The sequence below is a fragment of the Dasypus novemcinctus genome, chromosome 2, assembly GCF_030445035.2.
Source record: "Dasypus novemcinctus isolate mDasNov1 chromosome 2, mDasNov1.1.hap2, whole genome shotgun sequence".
Classification (NCBI taxonomy): domain Eukaryota; kingdom Metazoa; phylum Chordata; class Mammalia; order Cingulata; family Dasypodidae; genus Dasypus; species Dasypus novemcinctus.
This window is the reverse complement of record NC_080674.1, coordinates 133,113,406-133,133,817: the sequence shown is the minus strand read 5'-3', so window position 1 is coordinate 133,133,817 and position 20,412 is coordinate 133,113,406. Positions and strand designations below refer to the sequence as shown.

At 38.4% G+C, this 20,412-nt stretch overlaps 1 protein-coding gene across 2 annotated transcripts in view; it reads right to left on the bottom strand.

Annotated features, from left to right (window-relative positions):
• The window catches only part of GRAMD2B (GRAM domain containing 2B), a 115,737-nt gene that overhangs the window by 44,221 nt on the left and 51,104 nt on the right, over positions 1-20,412 (bottom strand). The window lies entirely within an intron of this gene.

Sequence of the window (20,412 nt, the reverse complement as noted above, 5' to 3'; positions counted from 1 at the left end):
GGATCCCATTCTGGTGGTGACTTTAAACTAATAAGGGAGAGTTTTGTTTTTGTTTTTTTTTAGGTTAAGCAAAAAGATCATTTATTAATATGCAGAAGTAAACAGTGGGTTGAGTCCTGCCATTGTAGTCACGGTCACATGTTATAGATTCAAATTTTAGCTTTGTCATTTTTGTTTTGATTTTTTAAAAACATTAATTTACTGAAGTATATCACTCATACATAAACATAAACAATAAGTGTATAATAATAGTTGTGAACTTACAAAACAAATATATATAACATCATACAGGACTTTCATAACTCACCCTACCACCAAAAACTTGCATTGTTATTAAACCTTTTTAACTAATGGTTGAAGAGCATTGTTAAAATATAACTACTAACCAAAGTATTTTTACCCCAACCAACCCTATTATTATCTTTATATCATTTATATATGAACAAACATAAACAATTAAGTGTATAGTAAAAGTTGTGAACTTACAAAGCAAACATGCATGACATCATACAGGGGTCCATACATCAACTAGTGAGGGAGGGTTTTTGAGAGCAATGTCCTGCCCTTTCCAATTCTTCAGACAAGGCAGACAAATGGGTCCAATGAAGGTTGTGTTTAAAGAAGAAACATCTCCACTTAGGAAGCTTGACTGTTTCTTCCCATGAAATAGGGTGAAAGGTAGTAGAGTCTGCCTTAGTTCCTGAAGCCGAATGATCTCATCATGACTTCTGGGAGGGGCCATAATATCTGAGCAGACTTGACTTTGCTGAAGTGCAAAGGGCAACATTAGATATTGCAGATTCCTTCTCCAAAAGGGGTGAGGCTCAAGGAGAGGAATCTGTATTCCATGATCTTGTGGCTTCTCAAGAATAGCCCAGAGCACAGTTTCTGTGTGGGATCTTCCTAAAAGATGCTGATCACATTTCAGTGTCTTAATAAGAGCCTGGGTTTTCCCTGCCTCCACTTTAGCTCCTGTCTCACAGCACATGTCACAGACGTGCACTGCATCAAGATGCCTTATTTTGTACAGAAGTCAAATTGAGATAAAAGGGTTTTTTTCCCTTCTATTTTTAAAAGCTTTAGGTAAAGGAACTTGGGGGAGTATATGCATTTTTTATCTGACCAATCAAGTTAGGTATTGTTGATCAGATAGTGCTAATGTCTGAAAAGCAGTCATGGTTACTGTTAATTTTATTAAGAAAAACTCGGAGTCATTTACTTTTGGGGATTAATATTGAAATTATAACATAGCTGATTAGGTAATAAAAGGTACCAACTTATAAATGTTCATAAATGATTAAATTTTTTTTTTAAAACAACCTATTATGAAAATGTTACAACATATACAAAAGTAGATGGAATGTTAAGTCTCTTCCTGCCCATCACCTGGCTTGAATGATTATCTACTCATGGTCAAACTGGTTTCATCTCTCTCCCAGTCCACTCTTCCCTCCTCCTATTTATTTTAAAGCAAATCCCAAACAGCATTCTCTTTTCATCTGTAACTACCCTAGTACAGAGCTCTAAAAGATAAGGATTTTTAAAAACCCACATGCACGATACCAATATCAAGCCTGAAAAAGTTTAACAATTGTAATTGATTAAAAAAAAAAAAAAAGGAGTGACATCAAGCTGTTCTTCAGGCACGGTATTAGTGTTATATACACGTATGAAAGGTTGGAATGGACTAAAGCTGTTCTAGGCACCTGCTGGATATTTGAGACTCCAGGAAAGTACTGGGGAGAGTTCCTGCTTCCTGCACAAGTCCCTATGGCACAGACAGAAGAGCTACCCTCTTCGACCTCCCCAGGGGCCAGGAGTCAGTTTCTCGTGGGGCCAACTTGCTCTGGCTGTGCCAGGAGAAAGAAGAAACAGAAATGGCATCCCCTTAATCCTGACACCTGGGCCAGATGAAGGCTTTCTTGGGGATGTAGGAATAGTGAGTCTCAATTACACAGATCAACATGGAACAGAATGTATCAAACTGGAAGTGCGCATGCCGTGACCACAGGTGGGATAATGGAGCTGGACCTGTATCCCGCCTGTGCAACATGCGGCAGCTGCTTCTCTCGTCAATTCTGCTCACACCGGAGGGACGATCTTGAGAGAAACTTGAGTAGCAGGGGACACAGGTGGCCATGTGATAGCTAAGCTGCCCATTGCCTCTGGCCCATCAAGGCCATGTGTCAGCGAGGCCTCCAGCTGTGCTGACACTTGATATTGTCTGCACTTCCACACAGAAATTCCCACTTGTCTCAGAATTTGCAGGGTTAGGTTGGACCTTCTGAGCACAAAAGTAACAATTCTGTACCCATCTATTTAAAAAGCTAGTGGTATATGGATTTTAAAAGAAATATGGAATCCTAGGGGCAAAGGTCAGCTCTCGCAAAAGAATTTGATTCTTAGAAGGAGCTTGTCAAACATAAATACGTGCCACAAATGGCTCCTGCCCCTTATCCTTGTCAAGTGTTTCTTATCAATACTTAAGAGCAAGAATCTATAGAATTTGGTTCATGAGAAAAGCTCGTATGTAACACTAATTCTCATCCTTTCCTTAAATGGCTTCAGATACCAAGCAGGCAGGTTGATTTAGAAAGGTCATCGAGAAAGGTCTTTTCTAACTTGAAACTCCCTTCGAGACCAGCTTATTTCAAGGTGGCTAACTATGTTTACATGCATGTATGTATTTGTACGTCTGCATGCATCCACACATAGTAGGGTTGGCACGACAGTGGAGATAATGGGGAGGGCCCCTCTTCTGTAGCTCCCCGCAATGCCTTTACCACCGCTGCCCACCCTCTAGTCCCCACCCCTGTGTGTTCCACCTCTATTTTTTTGTATCATCTTCTTTGAAAGGGGACCCCAGGACTAGTGGCAGCGGGGGAGGGAGATGGCGTTGGCAGGCCTCTGCATCTTTTACAATTCACTGTTTTGTGTTGCGAGTAGACCAAGAGGGCATGAACTGGAAGGGAGACAGCAAAAGTATTGTGCCGGAAAATTGTCACTGTGTCAACATCACTGGGGAGCAGCAGGTGACCGGGTAAATGGCGTCTTTGAAGACACGGGAAGAGAGATATGAAAGAGGACGTGGGAGGCCTCTGAAGCCTCAGGTTTTGCCTGGACAGGCCCTGTTCTCTTTTAACTAATTGATGGGGCCCCAGCTGAAGAGAGAAACACACGGGCTGAAACAGCACTTACCAAAAGCAGAACTGAGAATACATACAGGGCTGGAGGTGTTTCCTCTACTCCAAGGAGGGGCATTTCAGGTGTGTTTGAGCCAGTTTCTGAAAGATCCGTCTGAGAACTACACATATCACTGGTTCTCAAAGTGTGGTTTAAGGACCTTCTATGGCAGAACCATTTGAGTGGGAAGAGAGCTTGCAAAAATGAACATTCTTAGCAGTACCTCAAATTCTTTTAAGATGGAAATCTTATACCAAAAGCTTGGAACTCTGAAGCAGTGTGTCAAACAAGCCAAGATTATTAGGCCAAGTGGGAAGCAAGCCAGTTACTTTTATTTCTTCGAGCCAACAGTTATGCATGATATTTAAACTAGGGCCGATTCCAAGGCAGTTAGAGGGATTTTGAGCAAGAGGCTTACTGAAAAACCTAGAAGCTTTATAATTCCTAAATTTGAATATGCCTTGGAAAATATATTTTAAATAGAGTTTTACATCATTTTATTCTTTCAAAATGATGACTGATGTACATATTCTGTCAGGTGAAGATGCTGAAGATGAGGTTAGCAGTTAATGGGTTAATGGGCTGAATTCAAATCCTATTTCTGTTTTTTTTTTTTTGCTTGGTACTTGGCTAACCCTCTTTTCCAAATGTCTTCATATGTACATCAGGGATAATTTCTTCTTTCTTAGGATGTTGTGAGACTTATAATAAAATTCATGAATGCTTTACACAAGAAGACACACACCAAAACAAGATGGGAAAAAAAATTGTTTAAGCAGGAAAAAAAAAAAAAGAGTTCTAATTCTATTTGAAAGTTTGTAATGTTGGTGGCTAGGAAGAGAGATTTGAGCAGACAGATCCCTTCGACCATCTAACACTGTCACAGTTATCAAGAGGTTTCAGTCTTTCCCGTTCAGCAGTAAAATGCCAGGAATGCAGAGGCATATTTTGTTAAGAGCCTCTAACAAGTTGTTTCACTTATACCTAAGAAAATCTTTATGGGAAAGCTCTTCTCATTAGTACTTGTTTGGACAGGAAACTTCCTTCCAAATGTAACCTGAAGGCCTCCATCCATAGTTAGAAAAAGCGTATATCTGTTTTATTAAGAAGGCTTTATATAATGCATTTCAAAAATGTCACTGTGTGTCACCATGATTGCTTATGGGTGTCCCCTGTGTGACTTAATCAAATGGCCCAGATAAAGGAAAGGAATGGGGGAAAAGGAGAAAGGTTGGGAGATGCCCACTGATTGCTGTTTTGAGCAATTTTAGGAATATAAAAGACTAGGAAGATAATCACTGTAGCAATGCTAGAGTGACACAGAGGAGTGGCCCTGAGCCAATCCTGAAATCAGTCCCAAGCAGATTGCTTTCCTCCTTAGCATCCACAGAGGCTAAGCCTGCAGTTTTGAGCAATCCACAGCTCATAGCCCACATGACATCTGTGCACCCAAATTCATAGTATGACCTGGGTCCTAATTTCAGGATCAATAATTAGAACATTAGAAAGGTGCTTTCATGTTGTATTTCAAATAAATCCAGCTAACAATATTCTAGCATCTAAAAGGAATTCTTCCACAAAGCAAAGGACCTAAGTTTAAGTATATAAATATTTCCCCCACAGTATTCAATAAAGCTGTTTTTATTTTACCTGAAATGAAAATGCGGATATTTTCACTTCTCTTTAATTGTCCCTTGCCCTCCTGGGGGATGGGATGGAGAATTTTTTTACTACAAGAATAGTGGTAACTGTTGAAGAAAAGTCAACTGGTGTCTGATCTAGAAATAAAATATTTAATAGGATAACCTGACATCCTTTTAAAAGGGTTCAAATTTGGCTGATTAAGAGGTTTATCTCATAAATCCTTTATAACTTCATCTTTTTATCACTGAGAAAACAGAATGCCAGTGTATTTAAGAGGTTGGGTGAAGCATGCACAGAATACTTGGTCTTAAATGAAATTCATGTCTATAGTGACTTTAAATTGTTCTAATTAGGATTGGTTATTCCAAAGCAATAGCTCCTTAGAGTCATATAAGACATAAATCAAGTCCAACCACGGATCTCATTAAATGGGTACATTTTGGTAAAAAATTTTTTCTCTCTGCCATAATACATGCTTACTTCAGAAAATGTGAACAACACCAACATTTATAAAGAGAGAAAAAAAACCAAGGAACTACAACAAAAAAGAAATCACAATTTAGGGGAAAAAAGTAACTAAAAAAAAACATTTTGGTGAACATCCTTCAAGGGCTATCTCAATGAAGAGGAATATGGATACAGGACTTTTATATACTAGGATCATGTTATTTATTAAAACCAAAGATTCCAGAGCTCATTCCACTCCAATGAATAGAGATAAATGCTGCAAAATAGCCCATTATATGAATATTGTTCATTAACCCAATCTGGTACTAATGGGCCTTTATGGTACCTTGTCTTTTTTATCATATACAATTTTTTGTTTGGCCAAATCTATTAACCTTCCCCTTCATAACTTCTGATTTTAATTTCATGCAAAATAAGATCTTTCTTACTTCAAGATTATACAGGGAACAGATTTGGCTCAAGGATTTGAGCACCCACTTCCCATATGGGAGGTCCTGGGTTTGGTTCCCAGTGCCTCCTAGAACAAAAACGAAAAAAAAAACAAAAACAAGCAAAACAAAAGGAAAAACCAACTCAGGGAAACCAAGGTGGCTCAGTGGGTGAGTGCCGACTTCCCACATACAAGGTCCTGGTTTCAATCCCTGGCCCTGGTAATGTTAAAAAAAAAAAAAAGAAGAAAAATTACATAATTTTTATTTTCTTCTAGTACTTTTGTTTTAATGTTTAAATACCTGATCAATCAGGGATTTATTTTAATGTAGGGTGAAGCAGGTTTCCAATTCTAATGTTTCCCAAATGTCTAATTGTCTCATATTTTCCCCACGCATTTGGAAATGCCTTCAGATAAATTTAGATTTTCTTCTTTTGTTCATTAGAACAGCTTAGGCATCCATCATGATAATCTGAGTTTATCTTTCTGTCATTCAGGTTTAGCCTAGCTATTCTTGCATGCTTATTCTTTCAGAAAAATTTTAGAATCATTCTGCTATGCTCCCTCAAGAGAGTCATTGGGATTTTGTTTAAAGTTGCATTGTACTTAAAAATTTAAGAAACATTAAGTTTTCCTTTTAAAGAAGGAAACTGCTCCATTTACTCAAGTTGTCTCCTTTGGTAGTATATGTTTTACTTTATTTAAGTCCTATTAAATTTATTTTTGGGTAGTTTATATATTTTTTTTGCTTATCTGTACTTTCTCCATTTTATTTTTTAACTTGTTAATGTTGGTAAGGAAGGTATTGGCTTTCATATTTCTGGTAATCGGCAGCTTATTAAATGCTTGTTTCTAATTGTTTTTGTGTTAGATGACTTGTATTTAAAAAATAAAATCAGTTTTTACCTATACTGGCCATACAGAAAGTACAGCCTCCTGTGGGTTATTCTTGGTCTAGATGCCTTTAACTTTCTGTATTGTCTTCATCTTCTGCCATATTGGTCACTTCTTGCTTGAGGGCTTTACAATAGGATTCCATGTGCATGACAAACAACAATCTGGCTTCAACTCCAGTGACCTTAACCTCCACTTCACATAAATCACTCATGGTCAATGTCTAGTTTTCATCATTGCTTAGACTGCTCCACACAGAAATCCTTATCATCAACATGATGTCTTTAAACTCCCTATCTGCCTGAGACCTCCTCACCTTCCAGTTCTCTTCTCTCACGACTCCCATGCTTTTCGGCATGGATGATGTCTGAAAGACAGATGTCAGTCTTTCCATGTTCTCTTAGTCCAGCAATTGCCTCTGGACTTATTTCCTGAGGCAGCTCAGACCATATGATTGGTCACTCTTGTTTTCCAATCATGCTAGTCTTTCTGCCACACATACTGGGCATGAAAATACCAGGCTCAGCCCCCAGTTAGCCTTTTTAACTTCTAACCCTTGGATTAGAAGTGGGGGCTTTGGGATTCTCCCATTGCTGAAGAAAGAAGAGCAGCCCTTATTGTAGACCAGAGCTTCTACTATGAGCTAGGTCCTTAAGACTCTTCTTTCATTTGCCTCTTCTAGTGCCCTCACTTAGTATTCCCAACAGTCAGCACCCTCCTCAAGCCCCTAAATGAAAACAACCCATTCCCTCTAGAGAAAGGGACCATGTCACAACTTTATTTTATTTTATTTTGCCTGGCTAATAATTTTTATTCAGCAGATTGTTATTTTTGTAGGAAATCATAACAGGGAATGAGGTAGAGAGATTTAATTTAAAAATCATATATAGTCAGAAATACTACATTCAAGAGTTCTGGGAAGCAGATATGGCTCAAGCAACTGGACTCCTACCTACTACATGGGGTGTCCCAAGTTTGGTTGCCAGGGCCTTCTGGGAAGGCGAGGCTGGCTCATGCCACAGAGAGCTGGCCCGAGCTGCAAGCTGATGCAAAAAGATGATGTAAAAAAAAGAGACACAGAGGAAAGACAATGAGAAACACAACAAACCAGAGAGCTGAGGTGGCCTAAGTGATTGGGTGCCTCTCTCCCACGTTGGAAGTCCCAGGATCAGTTCTCAGTACTTCCTAAAAAGATGACGAGAAGAGAAGACAAGCAGACACTGAAGAACGTGCAGGGAATGGACAAAGAAAGCAGACAGCAAGCTCAGGTGGAGGTGGCGGGGTGGGGAGGGGAATAAATAAAAATAAATCTTCAAAGAAAGAAGTTCTTGAAATGTATTATCACAAAGATTACAGGCATACACCCAGCTATCTTGAATTTCCAGACATTTGGCAAAAAGCATGGAAATACCCCTGTATACCATTAGCAAAAGTGAAAGGTTAAGAAGAGTCATTTCAATATAAAGTTCCAGCAAGGAATTAACATGGTCAATAATGGCTAAACTGAAGTTGCCCACCACTGTTTCTAACTTCCATGCAAATTACATAAGGAATGGTATATGTGTTGCCATCTGATCCACACACTGGAAAGTATTCCCTGGTGCAAAAAGAGTTCTAGGTTCAAGTACTTGTCACTGTTACAGTTTAGCAGAGCGAAATTTATATTAGCTTAAAGCCCAGGGACAACACACCAGAGAAAACACAAAACACCAAGATGGAGGGTGAAAGCATATTGCTCATTTGGATGGAAGTCATTTGATCCTTTCAGCGTAAGGAGGCTCTTCACATAGTGGAGAACGAAGTCAACAGCTCTGGAGACAGCAGCTATCCTGTTCTCTTCCCACCCCCCCCACCCCCAGCCACGTTACAACTTTATTAAGATAACTAAAACCATCAGGCAAGAGTAGCTATGTGTCTTCCTCTGACTCACAATTTCCTGTATATGCATTCACTGAATCTGTACATTTTCTCCAGTGTCAGACGACAAGGTCTCTCTACTATTCACATTCAAGCCCATCATTTTCTAACACCACTGGGCTTGTTTTATCCATTATTCCATCTTTGTGCTAACTCTTCACCTTCTCCCTGTCTGCTAATTTATGTACAGGCTCACAATCCTCTCTCATCTAACAAACAAAGATGTTCCTTTCTACCTCATTTCCTTCTCCTTACTTTCCTCTCTTTGTTTCACTTCTCAGCCAAGCCCAGTACCGCCCTTCTACACCAGCCTATGCATAATGTGTCAGCTTCCTCATTTCCCATCAATCCAGCCTACTGTAGTCTGGCCTCCATTCCCATAACTCCAATAAAACTTTTCTGGCAACATGCTGCTAGGCTGTTTATTCCTCAGCATCTTTGTGATCTCTTCTTTGGACCTTCATCCCAACATTGGCTCTGGCCCAGGTTTTGCCTTTGATTCCCTACTCTTCTCTTCATTGGAAAATTCCAACCACTCCCATCATTTTAACTGTCATTTATAGGCTGATCACTCCCAAATCTATCTACCAGCCCGGGCCGCCCTCCCAACCTCAACTTTTATAAACGTGAACATAATCATTTCAATATCCCAAATCTCCCTTTCCTTCCATGTTCCACGACTTAATTAATGGCATCACAACCCTTCCTGGAGAGGTATTCTAGCTTCCTCCCTCTACCTAATCCATCACCTGGTCCTTCCAATTTTATCTCCTCAACATTTCTCAAATCTGTTCTTCCCAACCCTCCTCCCCATTTTCACTACCCAAACAAGCTCATCTAGTTTGTTTTATAGCCAGCTAACCCCTGCTTACTGTTTTCTTCACCAACAAATGTCTTAGATTCTGCCTCTAAAGTCATCTCTAAAAAAACCACAAAAACCTCAAACCCAATTGCATTACATCCCTGAGTAAACTGCATCAAGGATTCCCTATGTTATATGAGAAAGTCCAAGCTCCTTTTCGTGGCATAAGAAGTCCTCTCTGACTTTCTTCCAAGTTACTACGCCTGCCTCATGTATTGGTACTCAATATTACACATTTTATGCTCTAGTAATATTAAATTTCCACACTCACCAGGTTGTTTTGTGTCACTGTGTCTTTATTTAGTCTATTCCTTCTGGTTAGAATGACCTTTCTACCCCAGACCCCCTCTCTACTGCCACCTTGGCTAACTCTTATTCCTCGCTCAAGATTTATCTCAGGTACAATCATTTCCTCTCAGAAGTCTTCTCTTAGTCCCCATACTGCGCTAGTTTCTTCTCTATAGTTATCTTTAAAATTCCTGTACATATTATTTATCATGGTAGACTGAAATGCAAATTTAATTTCATATTAAGACACTGCTCAAATTACAGTGAAATCTGCTCAATGATCTCGAGGACAGGGTCCATGTTTACTACACCCTAATACTCTTAAAACACTGTATAGTACCTGACAAATTGAGGTGGGACGATAGTATCCCTTAATATTATCTGACTTCATTTCTGAGGAAAAAGGCTTTTCAACCTTAAATTGTATTCTATATGCAAGTGAAATACATGATTATTTCCAGACCTTAAGCATACCAGAGAGGCTTTCAACTCTACTGATAATGAATTTGGTCTCCATTTGTGTTATAGGTTTAAATTAAGTTACCTAATTAGACAGTTCTACAATGACCAGTCCAGAAGGCATTGTAGCCCAGTGAACTGCAGGCGAAGGGCAAGGCAGAGTTGTCCAAATGCATTGTGAATGCTGGTAGGTATCTATAAATGCATAAAAGGAGAGTTTAGGTATGCTCAAGTGGTAGTCCTGTTTTTATTGGGTATGTTTACCAAGGAAAAAAGAAAAGGAAAAAAAAAGCCAAGCCAAGTAAGAAAGCAAGGATTCTATTCATATTCAAAAAGCTTCCCTCAATTAATTCAGTTCAAAGTCCAATAGACTTCTTTACACAAAGACTTCAGAATGGTGCAGAGAAGTAGGCCAGTTTCTTCAAAGACTCAGATTCTTCAAGTTGGAAGGCAACTAACAAATCAGGTCACTCAACCTTCTCTCTTTACAGTGGAGGAAACTGAAGACCAGAGAGTAGAATGCCTTCCCTAAAGCTACAAAGAGTCAGTAGTAGAGCCAAAGCTGGAAGTGAAGCGAGAGCCAGGCAAGCGGAGAATTCTAAACATGGAGCGCCAAGTCCTTCCCCCGTCCACTTTCCCTACTATTCCTTCCAGCCCCAACCAGTATAGCCACACAAGACCCCTGTGTGCTCAACAAAAAATACAAATTTGAACTTTTAAGATTTCTATTCTCTGCCCAAAACAATTTTCCCCCTTCCTTTGGGGCCAAATTCTTTCTTCTCTATCAAACTCACTTTAAACATCACCTCTTACCTCTGCTCACCTCAAGGAAAACAACTTGCCTTTATTATTTCTGTTCCCACAGCATATAACAAAAACTGCAGAATTCTTATCACTTGGTATTACTCACGTGTGTTTGTGTTTCTCTCCTCATATCAGCCTGGGAGCTCCTAAAGGGCATCACACACATCTCATTTAGCCTGTGTTCCCCACACAGAGTAATCTCTAAGAAAATGCTTGTTGAATTAAACTGGATTTGAGAAGAGTGGAGACATATCACACAAAACAGTATTACCATCAGATCTCAGATGAGCTGGCTGTGTAACACTCTTATGCTAACAAGTACCTTCAGAACAAGTCAACAACAGGAAATAGAAAAACATCTTGCTTGTCTTGTACTCTGCTCAGGGGCTTACTAGGTTGTAGACCAACCAGCTCAAAGATATTAACTATGAGACGACATTTTGACAAAAATGGAAAGCTTAATGCTAGAAGAAATATGGGAGTAGTGCCTTGCATATTTCTTTCCCTTATCTTCCATATAGTAAAAAAAGTCCATTGGGTATAAAACTATAATATGGGGAGGGGATCTGAAAAAAAAACGCAATTTAAATATAAATTCCCATAATATGTAACAAAGTGGAAACTAATTTCTGAACCTTCATTTTCTTTACTATCTAAACTCATGAAAAATTTTTCAAAAATTATGTTTTCCATAACACATAGAGCACATTCTTTAAGAACAACGCTTACCATATATTACATTTGTATCCTTAAAGTATTCTTTTATTGCTTATCATGTGCCAACACCTAGCTGGGTATACTTCAAACAGTGAAAAATGATTTTAGGATAGAATAAGAAATATAAAATTTTCCTGTTTTCAAAATGAGGTTACAAAGTAATAAACCTAAATATAGAAGTGTAAAAATTGTTTTATAAGTATCATCAGCATCTCAGCCTTATTTTTATAACAATTTAGTTTTAACTAAAATTGATCTTAGCACAGAGTAGCTTAAAGGTATCTAAACTATTCTTATCCACCTTATTCACTAAATTTTGCTCCAAGTAACTCAGAGCTACTTCAAAAATTGAATTCACTCTCAAAGGAAGAGAATTTGTCAATCTTATGACTATTCAAATGGTCTCCAGGCTTTGAACAATTCCACAAGAAGAATTTCAAGAAGATTTTACATAATTGCAACTTTGTTAGAAAACTTGGCTTCCTCTGGTGACTACTTTTAAAGAGACAATATTCCTAACAACAGTTATTTTTAAACAAATCTATCAAATTACTTAATAAAAACACACTGTACTTGAGCAAAGAGGAATTCAACTATGGTTTTTAAAAATTGGAATCCATTAATGATTGCGCCGCACATCAAAATATAAAGCTGCAACTAAAAGAATAAATCTCTCTAGCGTCAGGTTTGAGCACAGAATGAATAGAAGGATCCAGAGGGGTACATGTGGTTGATGATACATGGACGAAGTCCCAGTGCCCAACTGACAGCTAAAGGTGCTCCCTCTTCCTTGTCCTCTGAAGGGCACTGAAATCTTCTCCATGCTAGAATTGTAGACTGGGAATGGTTGTGTATTTCTATAGTTCACAAAACCTACCTGTAGGAGATTAAGAGTTCTACTCAGGTTCTGTGCTCTTCCTAACATCCAGTGTGACTATATAATTTAGTGATGTTAGGACACAGGTTCAGTTTAGACTGCCTGAGCTTGAATTTTGGCTCCAACATTTTACTAACTGTTGTGAACTTGGGCAAGTCACTGTGTTCATTGCCTTATACATAAAATGTGATGATGAGACTCATGCCTACTTCATGAAATGTACATACATAAAAGTACTTCAAACAGTGCACAGCAATTATATTATCACACCCCGTGTAAGCTTTGTTTTATTTCCTGGAGTTTCTAGTCTCTTCTTTGAAAAAAAGATCAAATCTCAAAACATTCCTTCTGTCTACTCCATTTTCCTTATGGGCAAAGGCCTTTCTTTTTTAATTTTAATTTTTTATTTATTCTTAAAAGGCCTTTTCTTTATCCTGGTGATTAGCATGGTGCCCAAAACACAGAACTACTTAGTAAATGTGGTTGAGCAGAAAAGCAAATCTCTCTGGTCATTATGAATTTGCATATATTATCTTTTTCCTATCTTATGTCATAGATTATTCTCTCATAAGTTCTGATGAAAAGTCTGATATTTTGTGATTTTAGAAATTGAGTTCAGAAAAGGTTTTGCAATCCTTTTCAAAGCTTTCAGAAAGTATTCTGATCAAATTAGGAACATTTAAGAAATCTACCAACTTCACATCAAAACTGGTCCAACTTCATACACTATGGAACTTTATTATTAAGGGAGGAAGAAAGGGAAGTGGACTTGGCTCAAGGGATAGAGTGTCCGCCTACCACATGGGAGGTCCACAATTTAACCCAGGGCCTCCTGACCCGTGTGGTGAGCTGGCCCACGCGCAGCGCTGATGCGCACAAGGAGTGCCATGCCACGCAGGGGTGTCCCCCGCATAGGGGAGCCCCACATGCAAGGAGTGCACCTGATAAGGAGCAGCCGAGCGTGAGAGAAAGTCCAGCCTGCCCAGAAGTGGCGCCACTCACATGGAGAGCTGATGCAGCAAGATGACACAACAGAAGGAGACACAGATTCCCGGGCCGCTAACAAGAATAGATGCGAAGACAGAAGAACACACAGCGAATGGACACAGAGAGCAGACAACTGGGGGGGAGAAATAAATAAATAAATATTTTTAAAAAAAAGGGTGGAAGACAAATACATTCTTGACATCTTTATGTGTGGAGGAACATGTTGATTTAAATAGTATAAAGCATCCAGCACAGTATTTAGGTTGTTAGAATCATAAGAGAGGTTGTTTTCCAGTGAATTATAGAAATAGTTCAGTGATGATAAATGTCACAATAAATTGTTTTTCATCACTCAGAATATAGCAACTCACATAATACACCTTTTGCAGAGATCTCTTAGAACTTTAAGCCAAATTGTTTTCAGATTAGTAAGACACGGCCTAAAAAAAGATTTTAAAAAATATATTATTGATCAAAGCAATATAACACAGCACACTATTTTTCAAGTAGGAGAAGTTAAGATTCTGATACAACCCAATAATACCAAACTCAGGTAAATTATTAACCCTCACCACTACACACCAGAGGTTTCAAAATAATTTGCAGGCTCACTAGATAACTGTTTTCAGATTAAAAGCCTTAATAGTAAAGGACAAAGAAATTAACATATTTCCTACCGTGCAAGATAGAAGACATAATTTGAAAAATCTAGAAGATAACAAATGTGGATATAATCATAACCTGATACATCTGGAGTTAAGGAAAACACAGGGAAACGGACTTGGCCCAGTGGTTAGGGCGTCCGTCTACCACACGGGAGGTCCGCGGTTCAAACCCCGGGCCTCCTTGACCCGTGTGGGGAGCTGGCCCATGTGCAGTGCTTATGCGTGCAAGGAGTGCCCTGCCACGCAGGGGTGTCCCCCGGGTAGGGGAGTCCCACGCGCAAGGAGTGCGCCCCGTAAGGAGAGCCCCCCAGCGCGAAAGAAAGTGCAGCCTGCCCAGGAATGGGCTGCCCACACTTCCCGTGCAGCTGACGACAATAGAAGCGGACAAAGAAACAAGACGCAGCAAATAGACAGAGAGAAGAGACAATGGGGGGGGGGGGGGGGGGCGGAGGAGGGGGGAATTGAATGAATGAATAAATCTTTAAAAAAAAAAAAGGAAAACACAACCATGTGCACCCAATCAATATCTCCACTAGGGAGAAACAGGCATGCCACCCTTACCTCATTGCCTGAGGATTTACTGATGGTACAGAGCACAGAATGGGAGAAAATGGGGAACAATGCCAGGACACAAGAAGTCATCTAGGTTAACGGTAAATTAGCATGCTTTCCTTTCCCTTCTCAAATGGAACTCACTATTATTTCACCATCCCTTTTTCCAAACCTCTGCTATTCTCCCAATCTTATTCATTCTCTCCAACCATACATTTCCTTTTCCACCTTGGTCCCTTCTCTTTTTAAACAGGTCTCACCATCATTGTGACCTCTGTCTAGCTGCTCAGAGGAAGGTCCAGATATTACAACCTCATCTGATTAGGAGCCTGCCAGGATCACTCAGATTAGGAGAGGGGAACAGAAGTGATCAGAAGAAAACGAATAGGTATATAGGGATACCTATATGGTTAGAAATCAATCCTTCCCTTAACACTAGGAGTCCACTGTGCTAAGGTAAGAACGTTGTGTTCAGATGGATTTGCTTATTAACAATAAAACAATACAGGTCACTTGACTGGTAAATAACTCTTCCCAAAGGTTTACGAGAATAACGTATGCCATTTATGGAGCTCTTCTATCATGCAGTCAAGTACTGATTGATCACACTGAATCCTCATGACAATCTCACGTGGTAGACGGTATTGTAACTATTTTTTAAAAAGAAAATTTAACCTCAAGTTGTAGCTTGCTTCATTGCCCAAGTCCAACAATTTTATATGTATACAGGAAGGTGGACATTTGAAGGAAAGGGACAACATAACAAAAAAGCTTAATCATGGTTTTAGATGGCAATAGCATTAAAAAGAAACAAAAGGGAAGCAGATGTGGCTCAAGTGATAGAGCTTCCGCCTACCATATGGGAGGACATGGGTCTGATCCCTGGGGCCTCCTGGTGAAAAAGAAGAGAAAACATGCCTGTGTGACAAGCCAGTGCCTGTACAAGTGCCCACGTGGTAAGCCAGTGCCCTGTACAAGTGAGTCACGCAGAAAGAGGATGAAGCATCAAAAGAGAGACAAGGGGAGGGTCAAGGTGAAGCACAGCAGAAACCAGGAACTGAGCTAGCGCAACTGACAGGGAACCTCTCTCCACATCAGAGGTCTCCAGGATCCAATCTCAGTGAATCCTAGGAGAGAAAATGAGAAAAGACAACACAGAAAGCAAAAGCAGCAGGGTAGGAGGAAGCGAAGGGGAGAAAATAAATAAATAAATAAATTTTAAAAAAGAAACAAAGTTGGTAGGTGGTTAGCCTGATTTATCTTTGACATTGTAGCACGGGGAGTTCTCAAAATCTTCAGTATGAATGCCACCTAATCAACAGGCATACAAATATTTATTGTATTATAAAGCTTAAGACACTGATTCTGCTTTTAAGATGATTACAATCTTGTTTCCCTTACTAAATCTACATCATGGGTCCTTAAACACTACTACTGGGAATGTAAAATGGTGCAGCCACTTGGAAGCCAGTTTGACAGTTGCTCAGAAAAGTTAAATGTAAAACTATGGTACCATTTAGCAATTCCATGCCTATGTATCTACCCAGGAGAAACAAAACTATCTCCACAGAGGTGATGAAAAACTTAGGGTAATGGATGTTGGTGATGTAGCTCAGTATTGTGAATGTAAATAATACCACTGAACTGTATACTTGAAAGTGGTTAAATGGTAAATTCTGAGTTGTACATATGTAACAATAAAAAGTGTAAAAAATACATAAAAGCATGTCCACATAAAAATCTGCATGCAAATTTTTATGCAGCATTATTCATAATAGCTCAAACCTTATGAAGATGCTATAAGGTAATTCATAATTTGGGGTATAAATCAAGAGCACTTTAGCCCAGAAATAATCAGCATTAGCTTTAGATATTTTTTTGAAGCTCATTATAAGTAATGTGCCCATTATTAAATTAGATCCACAAGAGACTCAGAAATAAAACTGTCTCATAAAAATGTGTCAAAAAAAGATGGGCATTGTTAGAACTATCCGTGTGTTGTGAACATAAAATTCAGAATGAAAAAGGTAATGAAAGTAGGGAAAAATAGAATTTCAAGAGGAAATATGTTTATGTTGATGATCAGCAACCTCATCTTCTAGCATAAAGATGAATATATAAAATATAGCTCTTAGACAAGTAAATGTACTTACAATTTCTAACTCCTCATGAGGGAAAATTTGATTAAGAAATATAAAAAGTAGAATTTCCCCTAAGATAACTCAAGCTGAAAGTCAGTTATGAGCATATAATATACCTTAATTAAAGTCATTGGGGTCTTCGCCTGTACAGTCCACCAAAAGACAGTTATTGAACGTGATTATTTGCTGGGTTTTCTGGGAAATTCAATACGGAAAACTGGGATCAGACTTTACAATCTATTAGGGGAAAGATAACTAATATATACCGCACTAGTGTTAGTTAATATAAGAACTTACAAGAATACTTTGTACATATTAACATTCAATAAACATTCACTGTTCATTAGTAGTAATAGTTTCAGCAGAGTTCTATGGGGCTGACCAGACATTGAGCAGGTGAGTGCTGATAAGGAAGAGATGAGTAACGCCTGGCGTGATAAGATAAGGCTTTAAATAAAGGAAAACTTGAGTTGATTTTTAGAGGTATTAGGAGAAAGGAGAGAGGGAACTAACTGAGCAAAGAAACAGAGGTGAGGAGAAGAGAAGAAGGGAAGGGAGAAGAGAACTATCACTTATTAATACATTTAGCATACCTGTTTCTTATTCCTTTTACATATTACTTCTTAAGTATAGGACTGCTAGTACACTTGTTTGGCTATAAATGGTGTTCATGTTGCTAGTATTAGGAAATGAAGTTGAAATAGTCTATGTGTGGTTAGATAATTAAGGATCTTAAAATCTTGGCAAAGGAGCTTGCTTCTGTTTTATTAGACAAGTTGTAGGTTTACAAAAAAAATCAGAATAGAGTTCCCGTATACCACCCTATTATTAACACCTTGCATTGGTGTGGTACATTTGTTACAATTCATGAAAGAACATTTTTGTAATTGTATTATTAACCACAGTCCATTATTTACAATAGGGTTCACTGTGTTGTACAGTCCTAGGCTGTTTTTTAAAATTTTATTTCAGTAACGTATATACAACCCAAATTTCCCCTCTTTAACCACATTCAAATATATAATTCAGTGCTGTTAATTACGTTCTCAATGTTGTCCTACCGTGAACCCAGACAGAACCTGTACAGTTTAAGCATTAACTCCCCAAGGAGCCTGTTTTTTAAAGTAGGCCATGGAGGGCCACCACAGATTGGGAGCAGGGGAGATACAGGGTAAGTATAGTGCAGTGGTGACTAGTTCAGGCTCTAGACGTAGGGACCCTGGGCTTGAATTTGAGCATTCTATTAACAGTGTGACCCTCCCTAGTTGCTTATCAGAGCTTCAATGATCTTATATGTAAGATGGAGGAAACAATATCATCTCCTCCTTTCAGCATAAAAATGTATGAAAAGCCACAGAGCAAAGCATTCTCAGTCAGCGATTGTTACCAGGTGATGAAGCCTATGAAGATGTGATTATGGATGCAAAGGAAATGAGAAGACAGCATTCGAACACACTAACCAGAAAATGTCCATTAGAATACCTGGACTTCGACAAGACTTGAGCTTAGCGATAATTATCTAAGTTATGAAGCTCAAAACAGGAAAGTTAAACTAGGTTTCTAAACATAAAAATTTGGCAACCTGAAATTGATTTCAAATGGAATTATCACAACAGTATATCGTGATAATTTATCTCCCTTCCCCCTAAAATTACTCTTATTTTGATACCAAAACAGAAGTTGAAGAGCTCAGAAGAATGTCTAAAGTCTTAGATTGAATCAGAAGTGATCTGAATAAGGTCTGAAAAATACAACTTGGTAGAAAAAATCCAAGCAAGACTCTCCCCACCCCCATACCCTTCCCCAATAAAAAAGAGGTTTACCAAAGACTGCCAAACACATAAACATCCTAACAGTACAGAAGACTCAGTTATAGGCAAAACCTCTTATGGTATCTTGTCTTCTGTGTGTTGTACTGAGCATGGACATGTTTATAAGCACAGGTCTTCTTCCCACAGCACTTTCTTATGTAACTATCAGTGTATGTTTTCCCAACTGTAGCTTTTTAATGGTTAAACTTTGTCTACTTTTTTTCCCTCCTAAACACACACACACCACACACACTCACACACACACACACAGAGGCCCCATGCAAACATCTCCTCCCTCTACCCCAGCGCTGTTATGGGAGTTCTAGAAAGGCCCATTTACCCATGTTTTTCCCACCATTACTGAACAAATAGTAGGCTTTCTAATATTGTTGAACTGAATGGATTTGTGAAACTGGCCAGTCTAAATGATTGGCCATGTAGGGGCCTTGAGCTTCAATGTGGTTAGGCTCATTTTCTATACAACCTTTTTCCCAACAGTTAGAGTTTTGAGTAAAGAAAATTAGTCTAGACACTACCATAGAGTTTTTCAACCAATCAAAACGATGTCCTAAACTAAGTATCCAGATGACTGGGAATGTGAAGATTTTGAAAACTCAGTTGCTGCTGGATAGGTTTGAATCATTCTGCTCTGTGTAAATGGAAATAAGCACTGCCTTTGAAAGAATCCTGGGCTAGGAGGTTAAAGTTTTGGGGTCTAGTTTTGCCTTTGTCACAGCCAACAACATCTACAAAAAGATAAGTCCATCCATATTGCCCACTCATGATTCTCCACAGAAATAAAGTCTATGAAAGAATGATGAGATACAAAACAAATATCAGATGTTATATGACTGTTCATTTTGGAAGCATTTCAGATATTATTATGGTTAGGGTTTTACTTTTGGGTGAGAACACAAAAATATTGTGTGCAGGTTATACCTTTTGCAAATTTTTCTCAATCACTTCGAATCTATCATTAATAAAGAGCATCAGTTAAGTTGACAATGTTGGAAAAGCAAAGGAAAGAGTAGCCAAATAAAGCTGAGATACTGGAAGAGAAAATGACATAAGTCTTTGAAAAAACAACAACAAACCAACAACACATCAAAGCAGCTAATAAAATTCTCCGCTTTCCAAAATTTCTGCCCAAACTTCAGCAGCTGCACAGACATTTTATAACCACAGTCCTTTGTGTGGAATCAGGCTGTGATTTTTAAAAAAATAAGTAAATGCAAAAATAATGAACAGAGATAGAATCTTTAGCTATTTAATTGGTTGTCTTTTTTTATTTTATTTTTTATTTTATTGGTTGTCTTTTTATACTAGTATCAATAATGCATTTTAGGTACCCCCAACAAGTTGGTGGCATAAAAATAAAATTGCACTTATTTAGATATTTATCTGGAACTTAATATAGCAATAGATTATACTGATACAGAAAATAAGCAAATACTTAGATTCTTTTCCTTTTGAAAACAAGAATGTTTGGTAATAATCATACTTTGGATTTTTAAAAAAAGACCTCACAGTAATACAGGGAAAGAGAAATAAGTTTCATCACTGGAAGTTAATCCTTGTGATAGAAATTTCTGAGATTTCAGTTTCTTTCCCCAGAAGAGTTTATAGGTCAAATAATATGCAAATTCCTCTATTATGCAAATAACTCTTCTAATAGCCACAACTCAATAGTTGAAGTGTTTTATCTAGTCATCA